Here is a 15678-nt window from a genome sequence, read left to right as displayed (position 1 = left end):
GAAGCGCATCTGAAAGCGCGCTAGGCCAGTGCCATTCTTTGTTTGATGGCTAGGAGGCAAAAGCCACTGCTGCTGCTGCTGCTGTGAGGATGAGCGGGGTTCGCGTGATGATGGAGTATGCTCCTTGACAGAGATCAGCGAGGTGTTGTGGTTCATTTGTGGTCAAGAGCTTCGTGTTTAATGACGAGAAATTGAATGGGATTGGGACAGGACACGTCACGGGACGGGGTGATGGCCAACGGACAAGGCTGGTGGGGGGAATGGCAGCCAAAGGTGGGAAACGTCTCAGAGGGGACGAACCACCGCGGAGATGGAGCGACAAGATCAGTTCACGTGCAGGAGAGGGACGGATGGGAGCAGCACCGGATCGCGAGGCATGGGCGGTGAAGCGGAGTGGCCTTCATCCAGCAGTGGATAAACCCTGGCTCCTGATGAGTGTGGCGGTCTTCATCCAGCAGTGGCTGCTGATGACATTTAAAAGCAACCAACAAAACCTGGAAAATAACGTTTGGACGATGGCTCGTTTTGGAACATTGAAGCAGATCCTCGATGCATTGCAACGTTTCTATACATACATGACAAAGATCCCGCGTATAGCCTGACAGACTGTTGGGGCAAGTGCTGTTAGCGAGCAGCACCTATGAAGGCCGGAACGGCGCACGAGGGGGGGTGGGTGGCCAGCACCACGCCCGGCCGCCTTTGTCTCCCCAGTTTGCGACGTTTACACGCCGCACCAGGTACTCATTGGAGGCCGAGACGCCCTAGAGGAGGCCCACGACCGGTTCAGATAATCGTCACCGGTGTTGGTGGCCGTGAGCGGGAATCGAACTGGGGTCGCCGGGTTCGTAGCGCAGCGCAGCGCTAACCGCTGCACCACCGCTCCCCACATATGTACACACACACACAGAGAAAAAACCACCCAGCAAAAACTAACCATCAGCATCAGCACGAAGCTCGCGCGCGGGTTGTTGGTGCCAGCACGTCGTGTGTTCTTCATTATCGTCAAATGCGACGGCGTGCATAGCACGTGCAAGCGCTGGGCCTCTTCCACGCCAGTTGATCATTTAGAAAATAAAACCTCGCTTTAGTGTTACTGGATATTGCAGCCATTAATGCCATTTCGTCCTCCAACCCCCCAAAAAAAGAGAATTAATCGCTTGAGCGTGCTCCGAGTCCTCCCCGGAGTTACAGCTGTGCAGCAGACTTGGTGGTGTCGCCTCAGCTGCTCATTCATCACGCGGAGCGTTTCCTGAAGAGGGTTATGAGGCACACGGCAGAGAAGAGATCTCATCCGATACCCGTCTCATCCGATACCCGCCGCTCGCCTTGCCGTGTTTTGATCTTTCTTCAATCCCTGTTAAACCGTTCTGCAAAGGCGCTCGCCGAGCTTTGTACATTGATGAGACTCAGAGAGCGGGGCAGCACCCACGGGGAAGCGGGGCAGCGTCCACGAGGAAGCGGGGCAGCGTCCACGAGGAAGCGGGGCAGCACCCACGGGGCAGCGGGGCAGCACCCACGTGGAAGCGGGGCAGCGTCCACGAGGAAGCGGGGCAGCACTCACGAGGAAGCGGGGCAGCGTCCACGTGGAAGCGGGGCAGCGTCCACGTGGAAGCGGGGCAGCGCCCACGGGGAAGCGGGGCAGCGTCCACGTGGAAGCGGGGCAGCGTCCACGTGGAAGCGGGGCAGCACCCACGGGGAAGCGGGGCAGCGTCCACGTGGAAGCGGGGCAGCGTCCACGTGGAAGCGGGGCAGCACCCACGGGGAAGCGGGGCAGCGTCCACGGGGAAGCGGGGCAGCGTCCACGATATAATGATTTTATCTCGCGGGCCAAAGCGAGCGTCCTCCCTCAGCGATACGATGAGAGATGTGTGGGGGTTTATTTTTACGACTTCAGTAAGTTGTTTTTGACGTTTTAAGAAGACTGAACGGTCTTCACTAAGTCGAGCGAGCGTCAAGGTTGTCTCGCGGCTTCGAGCCAAAGTAAGCGCTCACCTCTGCCGGTGTACCGTGGTCATCCACTCTTAGAAACTCCACACTTCTTATCGCGTCGTCCAGTTCGGGTCAAGAGGGCAACGGCCGCTCTCCGACGAGCTTTCGAGCGGTACCGCGTTCGGTGTTCTGCACGATGTCCGACGTTTCGCACCCACGTTCTTAGAGCCGCAACACGCCGAAGCGAAATCTCGAAGGACGACGCGGTACGACCACCAAAGCACATCGGAGAGCAGTACAGCAGCACAAGCCGTGCAGTGCCACAACCACCAAGGGTTGAATTCCCACAAAGTCGTACCTGTTTTATCGACCGTGAATGGTTGATGTGATGAGTAAACCTCTGACCACTGGCGCAGGGCAGTAACTACATGTGAGCGCTGCTCTCTGTGCTAATTTGTAGAGGGGGAGACAGCTTTGTTTTCCTTGTAATATATACTGTACATATATATGTGTATGTTGAACAGCTTTTGCTTCCACATTTGCTCCAAAGTTATTGGCAATTGCCGCATTGATAACAGAGAGTGAGAGGCAGTTTAAAGGTTTGGTAAATGCATTACGGCCTCTTCAGAACTCAGCGAGTTGAATGCATCACTGTAGTTGTCAATGTTGTCGATCGCATCGTCTCTGCAGTTATTACAAATCGAGTTTGTGGCAATGAGCAATTCACAATCAGTTGAACATGTATTCATATATTTTGAGCTAATTTTTCAACGTACGTAGCTAACCGTGCCAATCGAAGGTGCGGGAGAAGGACAACATACCTAACACAAAAAGCAGCTGCAAAGAAATTCGTTTTCAAACTAGATTTAGAAGTGCATAGCTCCGACGGCTTCTTAATATCGAAAGGAGGAGCATTCCAGACGGTCACAGAAGCGCACCTGAAAGCGCGCGACGCGGTGACCACCGTCTCTGTTCGATGGTCAGCCAAAATCCGCTGCTGCGAGTATGACCGGAGTTCACGCGATGGTTTAGCAGCAGCAGCAGTCATGGTCCAGCCACTGCTCGATGAAGGCTCACCCATGTTGCCACCATTGCTGCTGCTGCTGCTGCGATGACGTCGAACTACGGTCGATGTGTCTCTTTGGTGCCTTCACAAAACATTTCAGTTTGCCTTTCTTTCAATAATAATAAACAACCCACAAGCAATTACCTTGTGCAGAGATACGTTACCCACCTAATGAGTTTAGAGCCTAATTAGTCGTGTTGCCACTACATGCTGCCTTTAACTAATTAGACGGCGTTTTTATGGCAAAGGTGTTTCAACTGCTCGTAAAGAAAATGAATTGCTTAAGGCCCCCTCCGAATTGGATCACGCGTGTTACATTTATATTCTCTTCAACGGGAACGGCAGGGAACTGAACGTCTATATCGAGCTAAATGATATTCGAATCCAGATTTCAAAGACGCAGCCCTGCCGTACCTTTCTGACCTCACCTCACGATCTGCCGAAGGTCAGGGTGACCTTGAATATAAACACGCAGCAGCAGCAGCGTGTTCTAGAGCAGTGGCTCTCAACCTATTGCTGGCTATTGTTACCACCGTTTGTTGAATTTAATTTCAACCGAGTACCCCCTAGCCTGACCCAACATGGTTATATGAAAGAAAAAAATGGACGATTAACGCACATCAATATTTTAACCAATTGTTAATTTATAATAATAGGGGTTTCCCCCTTTTTTCTGGCAACAAAACTAAAACCTTTTTTACAAGGATTCATGTCTGCATTAACCACAGTACTTGCAGTCAAAACGCAAACAAAAAACACACTGATAATATATGCATTGTTCTTGAAACTGATTGGTCCACACCAGAAACAGCTTTCTTTCGAGCCTAGTCTCAATTGGTGCTAGACCACATGACGCCAAAAGGCGTTCAGCTCAAAGACAATGCCACTATCAAAGTAATGAGGGCTCGGGGTAAACATCTACATCAATGAAAATTGATGTAGAGGTCCAATGAAAATTGTCAATTTGGAAAAAAGTATCCCAAGCAGCTGGTAAACTGCAAGTGACTAAAACAATTGAATGCACATGCCTAGCTACCACCGCCAGGCTATGCGGTGTACAACGCCAGGCATTGTGCTGGACAACACGCGGTCTCTCACCCGAAAACACATCAGAGTACGATGCAGTGTGTGTGTATGTTGAAGTTCTTTCGTACCGTACGTAGCTAACCGTGGTATTGGGGGGTGCGGGGGAAGGACAGCGAACTAATCTGTACGCCAGCTTCCCCCAATATTAGAAAAGCAACAACAACCGCCATTCGCCATTAAGTGGCGACGTCACCACGGCGCTTGTGCCAGGCTATGTGCACGTTAAGGCCACGTGAAGTGTACAGCACAACCGCGAACACCTACACATTCATGCCTCGGCATGCCCACTCCTCGTGGGCATTCACAGAGTGTCGGTGTGAGTTCTTCACCAGTAATGTAAATGATCGTGCTATTTAGAAGTGGGTACGCATCTCCCCCAGCTTGCAGTATTACCAGGTAGTTAGTTTCATGGGTCCTTTAAAATGTTCCGACTTCAGAATGCTTGCTTGGCCCCTCCCCCCCACCCCCATTAATTTTCAAATGCCCTCTAGAGAAGCAGCGCATTCTGAACTTTTACCAAATTCTAGCGGCACTGATAAGATTACCAATTAGTGCAATAGGAAATGGAATTCTAATCTAAGCACCATTACGGAAAAAGGACGCATTGCCTGTACGTGTCTATAAGCAAAGCAGACTTGCAGAAATTGATCGTAAGCATCTTTCCTTTCGAAATCCGAGTTGGCATTGCACACGTACATTTGTTATTGTACACATCTGTTCATATTTCAAGGATCACATTAGATTGTTTTTATTTTAAATATAGGCTGAATAAACAACTGACTTGTGATGGGGTAAAATGTGGACACCACACATCAACATATTCTATTTATTGAGCCGTTGTGATTGACCGACGTGGCTTTATATTTTCCTCTTCATGTTTAATGGAAATTCCTTCAATTGTCATGTTGGTGTCGTGCCGTGACTCGGCGTGTCCACTCAGAAGCCCTCTCAAAGCAGTCCATCACCTCATGTTAAACAACAGCCCCACGAAAATTTATATCACAGAACCAAATTTTGATTTAAAGCTTTCGTGACTGCAGGGATTCATATTATTGGTTCTTTCGGTAAAGTCACCTGATGATGATTGCTTGTGTTGCAGTCGAAACGTCGTGAGAATTTATTGTTTTATATTTTTATTATGTTATTGTTTCCCTTCGACGTGGTGACTTTACCGAAAGAACCAAGAATATGAATCACAGAACCAATTTTGAGAATATTTTCAAGCAACCTCTTCCTCATACGATGCAGGCGTTCGTCCCAAAAGCCATTAGACCAATGACTAATGTGATGCTTATATGTATGTGCAAACAGAGAATGGAGGTCAGTGTGTGTATATCCAGTACATATATTTATCTTTGTGTACCGTGCTGGCCTTCATAGGTGCCTGTAATACAGAATTTGCCTTGACAGTCTGTCAAGGCTACACGGGGGATCTTTGTATTGGTCTTTATATGTCTTCTCCGCAATAACATCACCCCAATGTCCCCACGTGCCCCGTTATTGGGATATTCGTCACATGGCGATAAAAGGAAAACTTTACATTTGAGTTTTAGCTGGAATTATTTGCCAAATTAAAAGTGGAAAATCTAAAGCTATTATTATAGTTATTGTTGTTGTTGTCGTCGTCGCAGATACTGGTAACCAGGTCCTCCGGGTTTCGCCCTCCACATTGAGAAACATGCAGTGAGATTATTCTGATTATTTTGGGTGCTATAAATTTCCAAATGATGGGCCACTTTTTTGAGCTGACATTTTGTGGCCATGTGGCTTCTGAAAATAAATTAATACCTCAGCGGGCTTTGCCTGGTAGGATTGGGATCGTTTAGTTTCATTTGCATGCGTTTGGGTGATTTCTTTACCTTTCTTGTACTCTGCATTCCCATCGTGTGTTTGTGCTGTTGGTCGTTGTAACGTTCTTACCCGCCCCCTACTGAACATCCCTGAAAAAGAGCTTCATAGCTCATCAGATTCTTCCAATATAAATAAATATTCTGATTCTGAACCAGACCGGGGACGACAGTCAAATGACCACCACGCTAAGCACACCCAGTTTCACCACGGGTGGCTGACCGGATTTGAACCCCAGGGTTTCATTGGCGCCGGTTCAGTGCCCTGACCTCTGAGCCACCCGCGAAGAAGTAATCCTACGAGAGCCTTTGAAACTCTCTCAATGGGTGCAGCGCTGTGGCCACCGTGTAACAGGTCAAGGGGGCCTCATTCCGTGCAGACCCCCCCCCCCCACCTCTTCATAATGGGTGCCGTCGTTCAGTTCGAACAAATCGATTGGAAACGGGCGGGACACGACGTGAGAACGACTGACGAGGGATCAGAGAGATACTTACCTGACAGGGCAGGCACCGTGATCACTCAGGTGGTCCTCCCAGGGCGAGGCTCATCCATCGCACTGCGGGTGGGTTGACCCCTGCGATTTCCCCAAATGCGGGAGACTCCACTGTATAATTTGTGTTAGTGGGGGGACTGCGAGAGAAAAAAAAAGAAGAGAGAGAGAGAAGGGAAGAGAAGCAGAGGAGAGACAGCAGCGATACTGCAGCGCAGGTGTCCGTGGTCACTCGGAAGGAGTGGAAGAAAATTAGGGGGATGCCTTTTGCCCCCCCCCCCCCCTGCAGTGGCAAGTTACAGGCAGACAGCAACAACAACAGTGACAACAGCGACGGCGACGACAGCGACTCCATTCACAAAAAGCCGCGCGCAGCCGGTTCAGACCGAACGGGCAGCGGTGAGCGTGCCGGCGGTGGGTGCAGGAGCTCTCGCGATCGCAACGCGAGCCACGCGGGTGATCGTGAAGAGAAGAAGCGGAACGCGCACCAGCACGGATCGCCAGACCTGTAATGGGGAACGCGAGCGCCCATTGCACGCTACGCCCTGAAATGGGTCAAAAAAACGCTGCATCGCCTCTGTCCCCTCGGAGTGTGGGATTCAGTGTGTCATAATTGTAATAGTAAAAACGCAACACACGCATTAATAACACGGGACCGAAAAGGAATATATATATTTATAATGTGTACGTGATGAATGTTTCTGAGTGTTTGTTATTCGTGCACCGCTGCAAAAAGCGGCGTGACCAATTCTTTTTATTGTTTAATTTCACCGCTATGAAGGGGTTCTCATTCTACAGGCCTTGACGGAAGGATGTGACTGCTGTTAATAAAGTAGAGTACGAAATGAAAATACATTTCACGTGCAATAAAGTTCTGTGCAAGGAACGTTCGTTCGAATATTGAGACTACCACCCAACCCCGTTTCAAGAGCACTTAATGTTTGGGTGATTCATCAGCTCCTACTCGCTGCTTTTTCTGAAGATTATTATTTTTTACTTCGATAGAAAGGTAAAAATAAATAAAAATCGCTTCACGGGAAGAAAAGAAAACCCTGGCAAAATTATAAAGCAACGTAGAGAAAAATAATGGCTTCCGCAGTAGGGTAATTTACAATCGTTTGATATATGTATGCATAAAAAAGTATTTTTCACCGAAGCAAGAAATGGCAACATCTGGACATCTGGTTGTATTAAAGTGTTATGGTATACTGGTGCTAATAGCGATTTATAAAAAAAATATATATAAGAAAAACATCCTGGCGTGAGAATTTAACAAGAACTTTAAAGTTATTACGAGGAAACGCAAGCCAGGTTAGAATGCAGACAAGTTCAAAACAGGGTGATTTAAAAAAAAATCTCTTATTCCTATAACATTTAAAAGAAACAATGGGGAAGGTTTTTGTCGTTTTTTTAAAATATGGGGTCACCTTCGTACTTGCAAGAACTCGTTGCGCAATCGGTGACAAAGGATAAGAAGATAACGACTCTACGTATTATGACTCCGAAAGAGAATAGAATGAGTCACAATGGGGGGAGGTGGGGGCAACATTTGATACATACAAATCTGAGCCAGCAAAGGGGATATACAAGATAGGAGTTCCGCTAATGCCGAATGAATGAGCTCTTTATCAAGCGCCGCTTTTCATCACCCGAGCCCCCTAATAATCAGCCCTTTTTCATCTGCAGCCACCTATGTACTTTTAACAGCTGTGCGATATCAAATGAAGGAAAGGGCTCTAGTTGCGGAACAGGTGGCTTGTTGTTGTTGTTTTGTACAAGGTGGTTGGTGCGGGTGGCGTGACTGTGATCATTACCACGCGCACAACACATTGCCGTGTTCCGTAATAGCCAGCAGAGTCTCTCTCCAATGGTCTCCCTGAAACGCTCCGCCTGGATGACCTTTGAACCGTCTCACATCGCGAAACGTTCATATATATATAAAAAAATATACATTTACGTAAATTAAATAAAAAAAACCGTTTACAAACAATCGTTGTTTCGCGCAGAGACTGGTTCGGGACGTGGACCGAAAGTCACCAACTGCCTCTGTCCACTCAGGGATATAAATCCATTGCGCATTCATTCATGATTGGCTGATCGTGTGTGGTGGGGTAAATGTTGTACTCCTATCTCTTCCAAGACACCTGGCCAGTGTGGGAGAGTAGGCCAAATACCTTCTAGAAGTGGCTCTCTAGCAGAAGCCCTTGCACCAGTGAGCAATGCAATTGCAAGGATGCACCTTTACCTATGTGTAAGCAGGTTAGTTCCTGTCCAACGGACCATTCACTCCCAAGGGACAAAATTTGTGTATTTAATTCATCGCCACATTTTTTTGAGACCTTGAATATACACAATCGTTACACAGGTACTGTGCATTGAACTCCTGATATACCATTACTTTTCACGTTCATAATAATAATAGCAGTTTATAATATTTGTCATCGACCGCGCTGCTATGGATGCTTTGGCCACTCTCAACATCTCTTGCCCCAAGCCACAGCCCCTCTCATACTGCCCCTGCCTACCAAAGGCCCCCTCAACATCCCCTGCAGCTCAAGTGTCTCAATGTCCACGATCTCAGCGTGATCCACCAACCCCTCCTTCAGATTTATTGGATGTACATATGCGTGCTCGCCGCACCTGGGCGAGTCACTCATCGCTCGCATTAAGCACATGTGTGTATTTGAAATACGATATACTTTAACTCACCGTAAGATTTAACACCGGGGTAGCAGCGATCTTGCCCAAATGCAAGGGGGGGGGGGGGGGAAATAAATATATAATGATGAACGGTGTTTAATTGTCCACTTTACACAGTGCACACGAGCACTTGCGTGGCACCGAATCGACCGGAATTAGAGGCTAACCGCACGAGAAATGTAATACCGTGGCCGGATTCGTGCAGGAATCCAAATAACGTGGCCACAAAATCTGTGGTTTTTCTTCTGAGAATATCCATCTCCGGTAAAAAAAAAAATTTACCCCCCCAAAGTAGGAGCCAGACGCAAGTGGCCGTCTATGCTATGAGTGAGATTGTGGCTGGGTTTGTGGCTGGGTTTGTGGCTGGGTTTGTGACTGGGTTTGTGACTGGGTTTGTGGCTGGGTTTGTGGCAGGGTTTGTGGCTGGGTTTGTGGCTGAGTTTGTAGCTGGATATTTAGCTGGATTTGTGACTGGGTTTGTGGCTGGATTTATGACTGGGTTTGTGGCTGGGTTTGTGGCTGGGTTTGTGACTGGGTTTGTGGCTGGGTTTGTGGCAGGGTTTGTGGCTGGGTTTGTGGCTGAGTTTGTAGCTGGATATTTAGCTGGATTTATGACTGGGTTTGTGGATGGATTTATGGCTGGGTTTGTGGCTGGGTTTGTGGGCTGGGTTTGTGGCTGGGTTTGTGGCTAGATTTGTGACTGGGTTTGTGACTGGGTTTGTGGCTGGGTTTGTAGCTAGATGTGTGACTGGGTTTGTGACTGGGTTTGTGACTGGGGTTGTGGCTGGGTTTGTAGCTAGATTTGTGACTGGGTTTGTGACTGGGTTTGTGACTGGATTTGTAACTGGGTTTGTGGCTGGGTTTGTGGCTGGGTTTGTGGCTGAGTTTGTAGCTGGATATTTAGCTGGATTTGTGACTGGGTTTGTGGCTGGATTTATGACTGGGTTTGTGGCTGGGTTTGTGGCTGGGTTTGTGGCTGGGTTTGTGACTGGGTTTGTGGCTGGGTTTGTGGCAGGGTTTGTGGCTGGGTTTGTGGCTGAGTTTGTAGCTGGATATTTAGCTGGATTTATGACTGGGTTTGTGGATGGATTTATGGCTGGGTTTGTGGCTGGGTTTGTGGGCTGGGTTTGTGGCTGGGTTTGTGGCTAGATTTGTGACTGGGTTTGTGACTGGGTTTGTGGCTGGGTTTGTAGCTAGATGTGTGACTGGGTTTGTGACTGGGTTTGTGACTGGGGTTGTGGCTGGGTTTGTAGCTAGATTTGTGACTGGGTTTGTGACTGGGTTTGTGACTGGATTTGTAACTGGGTTTGTGGCTGGGTTTGTGACTGGATTTGTGGCTGGGTTTGTAGCTGGGTTTGTGGCTGGGTTTGTGGCTGGGGTTGTGACTGGGTTTGTGACTGGGTTTGTGGCTGGGTATGTGGCTGGATTTGTTGCTGGGTTTGTGGCTGGGTTTGTGACTGCGTTTGTGGCTGGGTTTGTGGCTGGGTTTGTGACTGGGTTAGGGGCTAGGTTTGTGGCTGGGTTTGTGGCTGGATTTGTGACTGGGTTTGTGGCTGGGTTTATAGCTGGGTTTGTAGCTGGGTTTGTGACTGGGTTTGTGGCCGGATTTGTGGCTGGGTTTGTGGCTGGGTTTGTGGCTGGGTTTGTGGCTGGGTTTGTGACTGGGTTTGTGGCTGGGTTTGTGGCTGGGTTTGTGGCTGGGTTTGTGACTGGGTTTGTGGCTGGGTTTGTGGCTGGGTTTGTGGCTGGGGTTGTGGCTGGGTTTGTGGCTGGGTTTGTGGCTGGATTTGTGGCTGGGTTTGTCGCTAGGTTTGTGGCTGGGTTTGTGACTGGGTTTGTGAATGGATTTGTGACTGGGGTTGTGGTGGGGTTTGTGGCTGGGTTTGTGGCTGGATTTGTGGCTGGATTTGTTGCTGGGTTTGTGACTGGGTTTGTGGCTGTGTTTGTGGCTAGATTTGTGGCTGGGTTTGTGACTGGGTTTGTGGCTGGGTTTGTGACTGGCTTTGTGAATAGATTTGTGACTGGGGTTGTGGCGGGGTTTGTGGCTGGATTTGTGACTGGATTTGTGGCTGGGTATGTGACTAGGTTTTTGGCTGGGTTTGTGACTGGATTTGTGGCTAGGTTTGTGACTGGGTTTGTGGCTGGATTTGTGACTGGGTTTGTGGCTGGGTTTGTGACTTGGTTTGTGGCTGGGTTTGTGACTGGATTTGTGAATGGGTTTGTGGCTGGGTTTGTGGCTGGGGTTGTGACTGGGTTTGTGACTGGGTTTGTGGCTGGGTATGTGGCTGGATTTGTTGCTGGGTTTGTGGCTGGGTTTGTGACTGCGTTTGTGGCTGGGTTTGTGGCTGGGTTTGTGACTGGGTTAGGGGCTGGGTTTGTGGCTGGGTTTGTGGCTGGATTTGTGACTGGGTTTGTGGCTGGGTTTATAGCTGGGTTTGTAGCTGGGTTTGTGACTGGGTTTGTGGCCGGATTTGTGGCTGGGTTTGTGGCTGGGTTTGTGGCTGGGTTTGTGACTGGGTTTGTGACGGTTTGTGGCTGTGTTTGTGACTTGGTTTGTGGCTGGGTTTGTGGCTGGGTTTGTGGCTGGGGTTGTGGCTGGGTTTGTGGCTGGGTTTGTGACTGGGTTTGTGGCTGGGTTTGTGGCAGGGTTTGTGGCTGGGTTTGTGGCTGAGTTTGTAGCTGGATATTTAGCTGGATTTATGACTGGGTTTGTGGCTGGATTTATGGCTGGGTTTGTGGCTGGGTTTGTGGCTGGGTTTGTGGCTGGGTTTGTGGCTAGATTTGTGACTGGGTTTGTGACTGGGTTTGTGGCTGGGTTTGTAGCTAGATGTGTGACTGGGTTTGTGACTGGGTTTGTGACTGGGGTTGTGGCTGGGTTTGTAGCTAGATTTGTGACTGGGTTTGTGACTGGGTTTGTGACTGGATTTGTAACTGGGTTTGTGGCTGGGTTTGTGACTGGATTTGTGGCTGGGTTTGTAGCTGGGTTTGTGGCTGGGTTTGTGGCTGGGGTTGTGACTGGGTTTGTGACTGGGTTTGTGGCTGGGTATGTGGCTGGATTTGTTGCTGGGTTTGTGGCTGGGTTTGTGACTGCGTTTGTGGCTGGGTTTGTGGCTGGGTTTGTGACTGGGTTAGGGGCTAGGTTTGTGGCTGGGTTTGTGGCTGGATTTGTGACTGGGTTTGTGGCTGGGTTTATAGCTGGGTTTGTAGCTGGGTTTGTGACTAGGTTTGTGGCCGGATTTGTGGCTGGGTTTGTGGCTGGGTTTGTGGCTGGGTTTGTGGCTGGGTTTGTGACTGGGTTTGTGGCTGGGTTTGTGGCTGGGTTTGTGGCTGGGGTTGTGGCTGGGTTTGTGGCTGGGTTTGTGGCTGGATTTGTGGCTGGGTTTGTCGCTAGGTTTGTGGCTGGGTTTGTGACTGGGTTTGTGAATGGATTTGTGACTGGGGTTGTGGTGGGGTTTGTGGCTGGGTTTGTGGCTGGATTTGTGGCTGGATTTGTTGCTGGGTTTGTGACTGGGTTTGTGGCTGTGTTTGTGGCTAGATTTGTGGCTGGGTTTGTGACTGGGTTTGTGGCTGGGTTTGTGACTGGCTTTGTGAATAGATTTGTGACTGGGGTTGTGGCTGGGTTTGTTGCTGCATTTGTGGCTGGATTTGTTGCACGGTATTTGGCTGGGTTTGTGGCTGGGTTTGTGGCAGGGTTTGTGGCTGGGTTTGTGGCTGAGTTTGTAGCTGGATATTTAGCTGGATTTGTGACTGGATTTGTGGCTGGATTTGTGGCTGGGTTTGTGGCTAGGTTTGTAGCTGGGTTTGTGGCTGGGTTTCTGACTGGGTTTGTGATTGGGTTTGTGGCTGAGTTTGTTGCTGGGTTTGTGGCTGGGTTCGTGACTGGGTTTGTGATTGGGTTTGTGGCTGGGTTTGTTGCTGGGTTTGTGGCTGGATTTGTTGCTGGGTTTGTGACTGGGTTTGTGGCTGAGTATGTTGCTGCGTTTCTGGCTGGATTTGTCCTCGGTTTGTGGCTGGGTTTATGGCTGGGTTTGTGACTGGGTTTGTGACTGGGTTTGTGGCTGGGTTTGTGGCAGGGTTTGTGGCTGGGTTTGTGGCTGAGTTTGTAGCTGGATATTTAGCTGGATTTGTGACTGGGTTTGTGGCTGGATTTATGACTGGGTTTGTGGCTGGGTTTGTGGCTGGGTTTGTGGCTGGGTTTGTGACTGGGTTTGTGGCTGGGTTTGTGGCAGGGTTTGTGGCTGGGTTTGTGGCTGAGTTTGTAGCTGGATATTTAGCTGGATTTGTGACTGAGTTTGTGGCTGGATTTATGGCTGGGTTTGTGGCTGGGTTTGTGGCTGGGTTTGTGGCTGGGTTTGTGACTGGGTTTGTGGCTGGGTTTGTAGCTAGATGTGTGACTGGGTTTGTGACTGGGTTTGTGACTGGGGTTGTGGCTGGGTTTGTAGCTAGATTTGTGACTGGGTTTGTGACTGGGTTTGTGACTGGATTTGTAACTGGGTTTGTGGCTGGGTTTGTGACTGGATTTGTGGCTGGGTTTGTAGCTGGGTTTGTGGCTGGGTTTGTGGCTGGGGTTGTGACTGGGTTTGTGACTGGGTTTGTGGCTGGGTATGTGGCTGGATTTGTTGCTGGGTTTGTGGCTGGGTTTGTGACTGCGTTTGTGGCTGGGTTTGTGGCTGGGTTTGTGACTGGGTTAGGGGCTAGGTTTGTGGCTGGGTTTGTGGCTGGATTTGTGACTGGGTTTGTGGCTGGGTTTATAGCTGGGTTTGTAGCTGGGTTTGTGACTGGGTTTGTGGCCGGATTTGTGGCTGGGTTTGTGGCTGGGTTTGTGGCTGGGTTTGTGGCTGGGTTTGTGACTGGGTTTGTGGCTGGGTTTGTGGCTGGGTTTGTGGCTGGGTTTGTGACTGGGTTTGTGGCTGGGTTTGTGGCTGGGTTTGTGACTGGGTTTGTGGCTGGGTTTGTAGCTAGATGTGTGACTGGGTTTGTGACTGGGTTTGTGACTGGGGTTGTGGCTGGGTTTGTAGCTAGATTTGTGACTGGGTTTGTGACTGGGTTTGTGACTGGATTTGTAACTGGGTTTGTGGCTGGGTTTGTGACTGGATTTGTGGCTGGGTTTGTAGCTGGGTTTGTGGCTGGGTTTGTGGCTGGGGTTGTGACTGGGTTTGTGACTGGGTTTGTGGCTGGGTATGTGGCTGGATTTGTTGCTGGGTTTGTGGCTGGGTTTGTGACTGCGTTTGTGGCTGGGTTTGTGGCTGGGTTTGTGACTGGGTTAGGGGCTAGGTTTGTGGCTGGGTTTGTGGCTGGATTTGTGACTGGGTTTGTGGCTGGGTTTATAGCTGGGTTTGTAGCTGGGTTTGTGACTGGGTTTGTGGCCGGATTTGTGGCTGGGTTTGTGGCTGGGTTTGTGGCTGGGTTTGTGGCTGGGTTTGTGACTGGGTTTGTGGCTGGGTTTGTGGCTGGGTTTGTGGCTGGGGTTGTGGCTGGGTTTGTGGCTGGGTTTGTGGCTGGATTTGTGGCTGGGTTTGTCGCTAGGTTTGTGGCTGGGTTTGTGACTGGGTTTGTGAATGGATTTGTGACTGGGGTTGTGGTGGTGTTTGTGGCTGGGTTTGTGGCTGGATTTGTGGCTGGATTTGTTGCTGGGTTTGTGACTGGGTTTGTGGCTGTGTTTGTGGCTAGATTTGTGGCTGGGTTTGTGACTGGGTTTGTGGCTGGGTTTGTGACTGGCTTTGTGAATAGATTTGTGACTGGGGTTATGGCTGGGTTTGTTGCTGCATTTGTGGCTGGATTTGTTGCACGGTATTTGGCTGGGTTTGTGGCTGGGTTTGTGGCAGGGTTTGTGGCTGGGTTTGTGGCTGAGTTTGTAGCTGGATATTTAGCTGGATTTGTGACTGGATTTGTGGCTGGATTTGTGGCTGGGTTTGTGGCTAGGTTTGTAGCTGGGTTTGTGGCTGGGTTTGTGACTGGGTTTGTGACTGGGTTTGTGGCTGAGTTTGTTGCTGGGTTTGTGGCTGGGTTCGTGACTGGGTTTGTGATTGGGTTTGTGGCTGGGTTTGTTGCTGGGTTTGTGGCTGGATTTGTTGCTGGGTTTGTGACTGGGTTTGTGGCTGAGTATGTTGCTGCGTTTCTGGCTGGATTTGTCCTCGGTTTGTGGCTGGGTTTATGGCTGGGTTTGTGACTGGGTTTGTGACTGGGTTTGTGGCTGGGTTTGTGGCAGGGTTTGTGGCTGGGTTTGTGGCTGAGTTTGTAGCTGGATATTTAGCTGGATTTGTGACTGGGTTTGTGGCTGGATTTATGACTGGGTTTGTGGCTGGGTTTGTGGCTGGGTTTGTGGCTGGGTTTGTGACTGGGTTTGTGGCTGGGTTTGTGGCAGGGTTTGTGGCTGGGTTTGTGGCTGAGTTTGTAGCTGGATATTTAGCTGGATTTGTGACTGAGTTTGTGGCTGGATTTATGGCTGGGTTTGTGGCTGGGTTTGTGGCTGGGTTTGTGGCTGGGTTTGTGACTGGGTTTGTGACTGGGTTTGTGGCTGAGTTTGTTGCTGGTTTTGTGGCTGGGTTCGTGACCTCGT

The 15678-nt window shown here is 49.6% G+C and overlaps 1 pseudogene; it reads left to right on the top strand.

Annotated features, from left to right (window-relative positions):
• Positions 1-6415: 6415 nt before the first annotated feature.
• On the top strand, positions 6416-6564 carry LOC116945681 (U1 spliceosomal RNA; annotated as a pseudogene).
• The last annotated feature ends 9114 nt before the right edge of the window (positions 6565-15678 follow it).

This window comes from Petromyzon marinus, chromosome 24 (assembly GCF_048934315.1).
Source record: "Petromyzon marinus isolate PM22_M1 ecotype Great Lakes invasive population chromosome 24, UKy_Petmar_22M1.pri1.0, whole genome shotgun sequence".
NCBI classification, from domain to species: Eukaryota; Metazoa; Chordata; class Hyperoartia; order Petromyzontiformes; family Petromyzontidae; genus Petromyzon; species Petromyzon marinus.
The sequence above is the reverse complement of the archived record's forward strand: the minus strand, read 5'-3'. Positions and strand labels throughout refer to the sequence as shown.